This window comes from Plectropomus leopardus, chromosome 7 (assembly GCF_008729295.1).
Source record: "Plectropomus leopardus isolate mb chromosome 7, YSFRI_Pleo_2.0, whole genome shotgun sequence".
NCBI classification, from domain to species: Eukaryota; Metazoa; Chordata; class Actinopteri; order Perciformes; family Serranidae; genus Plectropomus; species Plectropomus leopardus.
This window is the reverse complement of record NC_056469.1, coordinates 32,429,987-32,438,950: the sequence shown is the minus strand read 5'-3', so window position 1 is coordinate 32,438,950 and position 8,964 is coordinate 32,429,987.

Here is an 8,964-nt window from a genome sequence, read left to right as displayed (position 1 = left end):
AAAGTCGTCTCTAGCCTCTAACCTTTAACTATCACAAGTTCATGCTCAGCATCAACTTTAAACCTTCACTGAATTTTAATCACAACTCTAAAATCAAATCTGATGAAGAAGAAAATGTGCAATCTTTCCAAAAACTGGTCCTCACAAAGATAGATGTGCAAGACAGGAGCTCTCTCTCTCTCTCGTTCTCTCTCTCTCTCTCTCTCTCTCTCTCTCTCACACACACACACATATATGCACTCTCACCCACACACACACATAAATGTAGACCTAACCAGCCCTGAGTTGAGTCTATGTAATATAATTAGCCCAAATCAGTGACCTCCTTTTCAGACCCTACACAATACCAGAGGGGCCCTGCTCTCCCTCAGCAACCTCCTAACACACACACACACACACACACACACACACACACAACACACACACACACACACACACACACACACACACACCACCACCACCACTAACCTTCAGAGTCACCCAGCTGGGACCTTCTGTCTAATGGAGACTTGTTAGCAATCTGCTGTCTTCCAAACAACTCAACAGCCAGAATAAATTTTGGCATTGTATGTTTCTGCAAACTGCAGCTACATTGGATTTGTATGTTTCTTGAGGTAAGTGAGGTAATTCTAATTAAATGTATGTGCTGACTTTGTCATCGGGAGGGATATGGATGGTGTGAGACACAAACAAACTTTTTCAGGTTTATTTTCTCTTTTATGCAATATATTTTTGAGATAATTTTATTTCAGACAAATATTGGTTGACGTACCCGACTCGGGTTTGTGTCATTCAAGAAATGATTTTATTGGCTGAATTAACTGACATTATTTCTTTTTCTTTTTCTTTGAGGTTTTCAACCTAACAATCATACTTCCAGCGATCATCATTTCAATAAATTGAGCTGAAATGAGCTGAGTTTTCCCGCATCCTCTGTGATTATCTATGCAGAGTCAAGTTCAGGCAAGCATCGAAGCTGAAACCTGACAGAAACTCAGCAGGGTGCAACACCTGGAGATCACTGACCAACAACCAGCTAAAGCAGTTATATTTTTTAGTGTTTTTTAGAGTGTTTTCGAAAACATTTGCTTAAGTTTTGCACCAATATTTAATGGAAACCCGCCTACTCACGGACTATTTTTTTAATGTTTGTTTAAGGTGATTTGCTGTTAATGAATCTCCTGTTCATTCACAGATTTCTTCTTCATCTCTCTCTCTTCCTGCTGCCCTCTCTTGTCTCTTCGTATGTGCCCTCTCTCTCTCTCTCTCCCTCATTACCACAGCCATTTTTGACTAATCCTCTTACTGCTGCAGACGTACCTGATCATGTATTGGGGAAGCAATCTGGAAAGCCAATTGCTTTAATTAAGGTGAAGAGTCCCTGACCACTTGGTCAGACGTACACCACCATGAACACAGTGTGTGTGTGTGCGTGTACGTGTGTGTAACTTACACACTCGACGAGGTGCTTCTGTCATTTGTCAACACCCTGACGGTTTAATCTTTCCTGCCTGTGCAAGTATTAAAAGATTATAAGCGTTCTGCATGGCTTCATGCCTGCCGCATAAGGGGCTGTTTCTCCTGAGGCCCCTCACTTCATTCTGAGAGGGGCGAGACGGAGGCCGACCCGGGGAGAGAGGCAGTGGAGGAGGTGGAGGTGTCTGGGGGCTTTTTTTTCCTACAGTTGTTAATTCCAGAAGGACACTGAAAGAGTAGTTTTCTTTTTTTGACCATGCTGAGTGTTTTTTGCTTGTTAGCAGCGATTTTCAAATGTGCCACTGAGATGGTTTTAATGACACATTCAATTCAAGGCTGAATGTTGGAAATTCCACTTTCTGAGCTGAAAATAAGCAGCGGATTGTCCTCACCAAGTGTGAGTCACTCACCACTTCTATCCTTAGCTCTGTGCAATGTCTATCAACCTTTCCATTCCTGCACTACTCATATTTTTGATTATAATTTTCATGATGCAGCAGGAGCTACATGAGCTGTTATTGCATTGTTTAACTTCAAAAGTTGAGCAGATCATCCAGAAGTTTTGAATCAACAATTCTTCTGTGAAATTGTGGACTATCAGCTCCCTAAAATCCCTCATATATGGCCACTCCCATGTATAAGGGGCTTGCCTTTTCATTATCACTATTATTATTATCACATTATCATTATTATAATGTTACCACCTCAGGAGAAGTCACATAACATCGCTTATCAACATTTCAAAAATATTGCTTAAGTTTTGTGAAAATCTTAAATGGAAACCCACTTAGTGTTTGGTTTGTCCATGCTGAGCTACCACAGAAATATCTTCATAGATGAGGACCTGCTCCCTGTGAAGATGATTGGTGCAAGTCTGGGATTATTTGATGTGAGATCTGCAGCATATAAATATGAAAAAGATTTTTCCTGTGTTTAATGAAGAAAAACTCCCACAGTGCCTCTTTGCCACTCTGTCCATCTGTGTGCTCATCCAACAAGCCAAGTCAGATGTAAAGAGTATATATTTCTTTCAGGCAGGGTGTGTGTGACTGTGCGTTCATTACCACAGGGTCCAGGTACTGAGGCGAGGTGTAATAGGCTCTTTCAGCGCCTCGGCTGGCTGGCGTGCTGCAGTGATCTTTCAGCGGCTGGGCGCCCCGCTAACACCTCTCTGCTCACTGCAGTCCTTCAATTAGCAGTTTATTATTGCAGTGGCCCTCAGCTTCGGACCCCGGGGCGCTCATAGCTACACGCCAGTGCTGCTACCGACAGTGTGTGAGCTTGTGTGTTTGAGAGAGATGGGGTGCCGGAGTGCAGAGTGACACCTTTCAGCAGCAGCCTTTCTGGGGGTTTTGATGAGACGAGCTGATTTCATGTATGTGTGTTTGAGTCCGGCAGAATATACAGATCCACTTGTGTGTGTGTGTGTGTGTGTGTGTGTGTGTGTGAGTCTGTGTTGGTGTTCATGCCTCGTCAGTGAAACATGTGTCCTGTTTGTAAGAGCATGGATGTGTTGTAGAGAACTCTGCATGGCAAAATCAGCACCCAGTTATTTAAACTTAGACTGGTGTTTGACTCTTTATGGTTGTTGTGTCACATTGGTGCACATTCGTGTTTTTCTTGTAGGCTTGAACTGTTTTACCTGAGATGATCTCACACATGTAAAAAAAACCAAAACATCTGGGTATTAATAAAGTTAAAAGAACATTATAACATTTGGGAAAAAAAACATTAATTTAACATATTTTCAAGTTTTAAGTGATTTCAAGAAAGAAATGAGAATCAAAATGTAGTTTTGGTGCTGGGCTGTTCACGAAAAGCACTGTTGGAATACCACTGGGTTTGAAGTTTGGTTTTTTAACCCTTTGAAACCTGGACTGATGTCACTTTTCTTGTGCTGCAGAAGTTTCCTTTAAACCCAGGGTAAATTTATTTGATTTCTTTCAAAAACATGTGGAAAAAGGCAATGAGCAACTTGCCAAGAAATGTCTGCAAACTGCAAAAAAAATAGTACATTTAAATAATAAGATTTATTATAACAATTTATGATCATTATGTTTTAAGCACTTTTTCAGGTCATTTGCTTGTTTGTTTGCATCTTATAAATGTATATTTTTCTGGTATTTTTTTAAAAAATCAAACCAATTTGTTCACATTTCAAAGGGTTAATAACGTTAAAACTAGTTTGGTCTCACACCTTGGTGCTGCTTTGTGTGCATTTCACTGGGTGGGAGTGGGTTAACACACAAGACTGACAAATTGTGGGCTTCTCTCTCTTGTTTTTTTGCATGATCAAGAACTACGCACACACACACACACACACACACACACACACACACACACACACACACACACACACACAAACACACACACAGCGCTGCAGCCCCCTCGCTCTCTCTCTCTCCTGCCAATGCTGCTGGTTAGATATTGTTAGGATTCCATTTGCCATTTACATTTTCTCTGCTTGACATAATTGAGGAATGGATGCTCTTATGAAAATTAAACTCGCAGTCCTCCCGGGTTACTGTAACCCTGTTAAAATGTAATGAGATTCTTTATGCGTCGTCCTGTGATTTTTTTATTAAATAGAATATCAGTATGACTAATTCCCCTGGCCCAAATGTGGACTGGGACACCGCATTATTGATAGGCCAGTGCATAAGTGGTCTCTCTTGGCCTGCCTCTAATGGCCTAATAATGCATTATACCAGTATCAGTGGGCCTGCGGCTTGCAGTGCTTATTGTCGTTATTGAAAACACCTGGGCGGACCATTCATCAAGGTTAAATCACCAGGGCCCATCCGTTCATTAGGCTGTCAGTAAACATCTTTATTTAGTTTCGGCTGCCGATACTGACAGAATAGAAGCACGGGGAGCCCTGACGAGCAGCTGCGGCCCCCAAGCGTCCAGGAAGACATTGAGGACAAGAAGCCGGGGCCATGGCGAGGCTCCCGGCCCGCGGTTGGACCGAGCCTCCACCCTGTCAATTGGACGGATGATGGAGCATAACGGATTAGGCTGGCCGTTCCCGGAATAGAGGCAGTTTTTACGATAGCTGTGCATTGGCTGTGCATATTTATCTTGTCTGATGATTGTTTTGAGTGTAAGCAGAGGGAGAGGCTGAAAAACTGTCAGGCGATCTCAGAGAATTTGGAGGCTTTTTCTCCCCGTGACGGATGGCTCGAGGTACTAACGAAGAAAGATGGGCCGGGCAGAGGAGCCGGTGGAGAAATGATTAACCTCATTGACTCCCATCTTTAGTTAAAGAGCAACTTGACAAATCATCACTGTGCAGGCTGAAGGCAGCAGTTTTAACATATTCATATGGATGCTAAATAGCTCTAATACAGCAGACACATGATGGCCTCTGCAAGTTCTCATCAACATGAAAAAAAATCAAGTTTTAAATACTTTGGAATAATAATTATGCACTTTGTGAAGTGTGGTATTTACATTAGCGACATTCTTGTCAGATCCACTGGTTAAAAAACAAAATCTTCCTCGACTTCATGTGTCAGCTGACCTTTGTTTGACACATAAACACGTGATTCGAGTCTTAATCGGCCATATTTGGGAAAAAAATGTCATCATTATACATTCATTTCTGTTGCATTTGCATGTTATGTGGCAGACATGTGGAAACCTTAACCTGGCTAGACTTAGAGATGATCTTGCGTGAAATGTTAAACTTTTGTTGCGATTTGGCCTATCATTCATGTGACAACAGAACTTTGGGTGCCCGAAAACGCAAACTATTAACACCGGGTTCCAGAGTGCCACAGCTTCTGTCCTGTTGTAAACTGGCAATCACGTCTGCACTTATGTGCATGCACATGGTGCTATTTTATGGTGTGTCATAACAAAGTTACACCGCCAACTTTTGGCCTGGCATGCATGCTACATTATTTTTGGTTGTTTTTGTGGCTCTGGAAGGTACAGATTTTTTTAAGGGCTGTTCTTATCTAAACATGGCCTCAGACAATAAAAAATATTTGGTTATGGTTAAAAAAAAAAAAAAACACACATTTTGGCAAAAAATACTCAGTTTTTGGAGCATCATCCCGCCTGGAAATACAGCAATGCCTGGGTTCAAAAACAGCCACTTTTCGCTGCACTATCTCTGCAGGAAATGCAACAATGTCTTGGTGATAATACAGCTGCTTTTGTGGCACTATCCCTGCAAGAAAAGCAGTGATATTTGGGAAAAAATATCACTGTATTGTTTACAGTTTGCTTTGCAGGTTTTACACCATCCACTATCCCCTCCACCTCAGTGACAAAGTAAACTCAAATACTATGTCATCTTGGAAATGTTGATATCAATGAAACATATAAACTTAGTTGTGTTTTGGGGAAATATCTAAATTTTCTTCTGGCTAATATCTGTGTTCTTTAAAGAGTGATTTAATGTATGACATATCAGTACAAAGTACTTAAACTGAAATATAAAGTATGTTATAAATCAGCTTTTAAACACAGTCCCAAAAGGCCAGAAAAATAAACAACATGATATAAACGTTTGGCTCAGAGTAAATAATAAAACATCATTAAGATATAATAAGACATAAGACTCATTTGTTTTCTCCCTGGCTCCAACATGGATAAATAATTCATTGTCTGCTCATAATTAATTTCTTTACAGCCGCTGGACTCTTGTGGCAGAATCGGACAATTTAATGAATAAATTAAAGGCAGGTTAGAGAGAATAAGTGACGTCCACTGCTGTGTGCTGTAACACAAATGGGACCTAATAGGGTTGACTGTGACATTAACGATTAATTCAGAGAAAATTGCAGCAAATTAAGCAGATGGGATAAAAGTTTCAGGCTTTAATTTTAATGTAAAAAACAGAACGCCGACTCTGTTTTATTGGTTTGGATTCTAATCTGGAAAATGGGCTAAAAATCAAATGCTGCCATCACTGGCTTTCAGTCGGTTTAACGTAAATGATGAGAGAGACTTCTGGGATGAAGATTACAAACGCACGGTGGTAAAGAATTTGCTGACTTGTGGCCCAGTGAAACAAATGATGTGTTGGTTCATCAGTTTATCACTGACTCCCTGAAACACAGCAGGACTTATACTTTAAAACAAGATTCTCTTAGTCTCATCTCTTTGAAACCCGGGAATATGGGCTTGATTTATTTAAAAAAAACATGAGAAGAAAGCAATGATAAACTTAAGAAGACAAGACACAGAAATTAGCAGGAAATTAGTAACAACAAAAAAACAAAAAATGGGAAAGTTGTTTTCAAAAAAGAAAAAGAAAAAACAAGGAAATGAAGAAGAAATGCTTATACATTTTAGTAAATATTAAAAAATGTCTGTTTTAAAACAGAGTTATCTGGACATTTTTCCCTGGCTTTAAAAAAAAATCTTATTCTATATTTACTTATTTCTTATTACATTGTTTAAGAGTTAATTACTCTTTTCTTTAACCCTTTGAACTCATGTGGCAATAATGCAACGTCATGGATGCCAACTGCCATTAAACCCAAATAAAAAGAAGAAGAAAAAGTACAATAAAGTCACATAGCATTCAACATAGTGTGGTATGTGTGGACGGAGGAAGAGACCGACATCTTCACCGCGATATTTTCTGAGCCGGTTCTCGTACCGTGAAAGTCTCATACAATTTCAACCCAAAATAGCTCTTTCTTTTATTTTCACATTAAAAGATGATCCTCAGACGTGTTCAGTTTGATCACATATTTTAAAAAAAGTCCATCAATGTGAATAAAAATGGATTCTTAAATGTTTATCTTCCTGAAATTTTTGATTTAACAGAAATGTGGTGATAAAGGGAAAGACAGGAGAAAGTTAACACACACACACACACACACACACACACACACACACACACACACTTGGATGAGACACCACATGTGAATCTTGCGGCCGGCCGGCGGTGTTGATGAATTGATGTGGCGGGCAGCTCTTCTGCTGCCAGCTCAGGACACACAGCTCGGATTCATGGGAACCAAAAGTTCCAGGGAACAATATATCTCTCAGAGGCCGAGAGGGGGGGCGTTAAAGAGCGGAGCACACGTCTGTCACGAAGCTGGCCGAGCCCCGGGGCCTCAGACCAAACACAAACAAACTGAATCAGCTGGACGCAGAGAATTCAGATACACACTTTGATGCACACACACACACACACACATTTAGGCTCATAACCTCCATTTAAGTTATTTTTTTAATCATTGGTGCGGAGGTGTTTATTTGGAGTAATATCACAGATTTCTTCTTTATATACTGAATCTTTGGACAAATATCTCCCAAGAAGTTTACATTGTATTTTTTTTTTTACAAAAGTAAGCTTTTATTCAAGTTTGCAGAAAAAATAGTTTGAAAGTAACTGATATGCATGTTTTTTGGATGTTGATTTGGGGTGATGGTGCTCTGTAGCCTCACAGATAGAGGCGGCAGTGAAAACCAGATCCCGTCAGCTGGTTGGGGCCCTGTGTGTGGAGTCTGCATGCACCCTGTGTGTCAGCGTGACTTTTCTGCTGTTTCTTCTCTCAGTCCAAACACATGCAGGTTAACTTGTGACTTTAAATTGACCAAAAACTCTTTTTAAGGATGTTTTAATATCAACACAACCTGCGTTTAGTTCTTACACATTAATGAGTTGAAATTGGCACAACACATTTTATGTTACTTGCGTTAAATGTGTCACAAATATGTGTAATAACGTATAAATACTAATGATGTATGATGTAATGATGTATAATAATGTGCAAATATTGACTCATTCGTGTGTTACACCACACAACTGTGATGAATAAAAATGAAAATACTGCTTAAGTAAACTGCTTTTATTTCTTTTAAAAACATGGGAAAAAAGCATTTAACAACTTGGCAAAAAAATGTTTGGAGAAATTAGTCAGTTTAGGAAAAAAAAGATTAAAGCTGGGTAGAAAGGCCAGATTATTTATAATAATCATATATTTATACATTTAGTTTCTTATTGACTCTTCATGTTTTCCTCTCTATCTTTAATTGTATCTCTTTTTATTGTTTTAGTTGCAGCTGCTGTTAACTGTAAAACATGGTGATTATAAAGCAGTTAGACTGAAACAGTTAATACCAGCTCTGTTACTCCTCCGCTGACCTCCAGGGGGAGATAACAGCTCAGACCTCAGACACAACCAGGACAAAATGCTGCAGAGAGACTGAGGAGAAATAAGTCCTCTGGAAAACATGAGGAGTCACAGACGAGAGGAGAGTTTTCTGACACAGAAACAACATGAATGTATGTCATAAAAAACACCTCTTTCACCGGTTTGCTGTCTTTAACCTTTTGTATAATGACAGAAATTATTTTTTCAAATGAAAATAAAATAGATTTTACATGCAGACAATGTAAAAATGTTAGTTATTTTCATCATCATTATTATTATTACTATTAGTAAAAATAATAATGATGATGAAAATAACTAACATTTTTACATTGTCTGCATGTAAAATCTATTTTATTTTCATTTG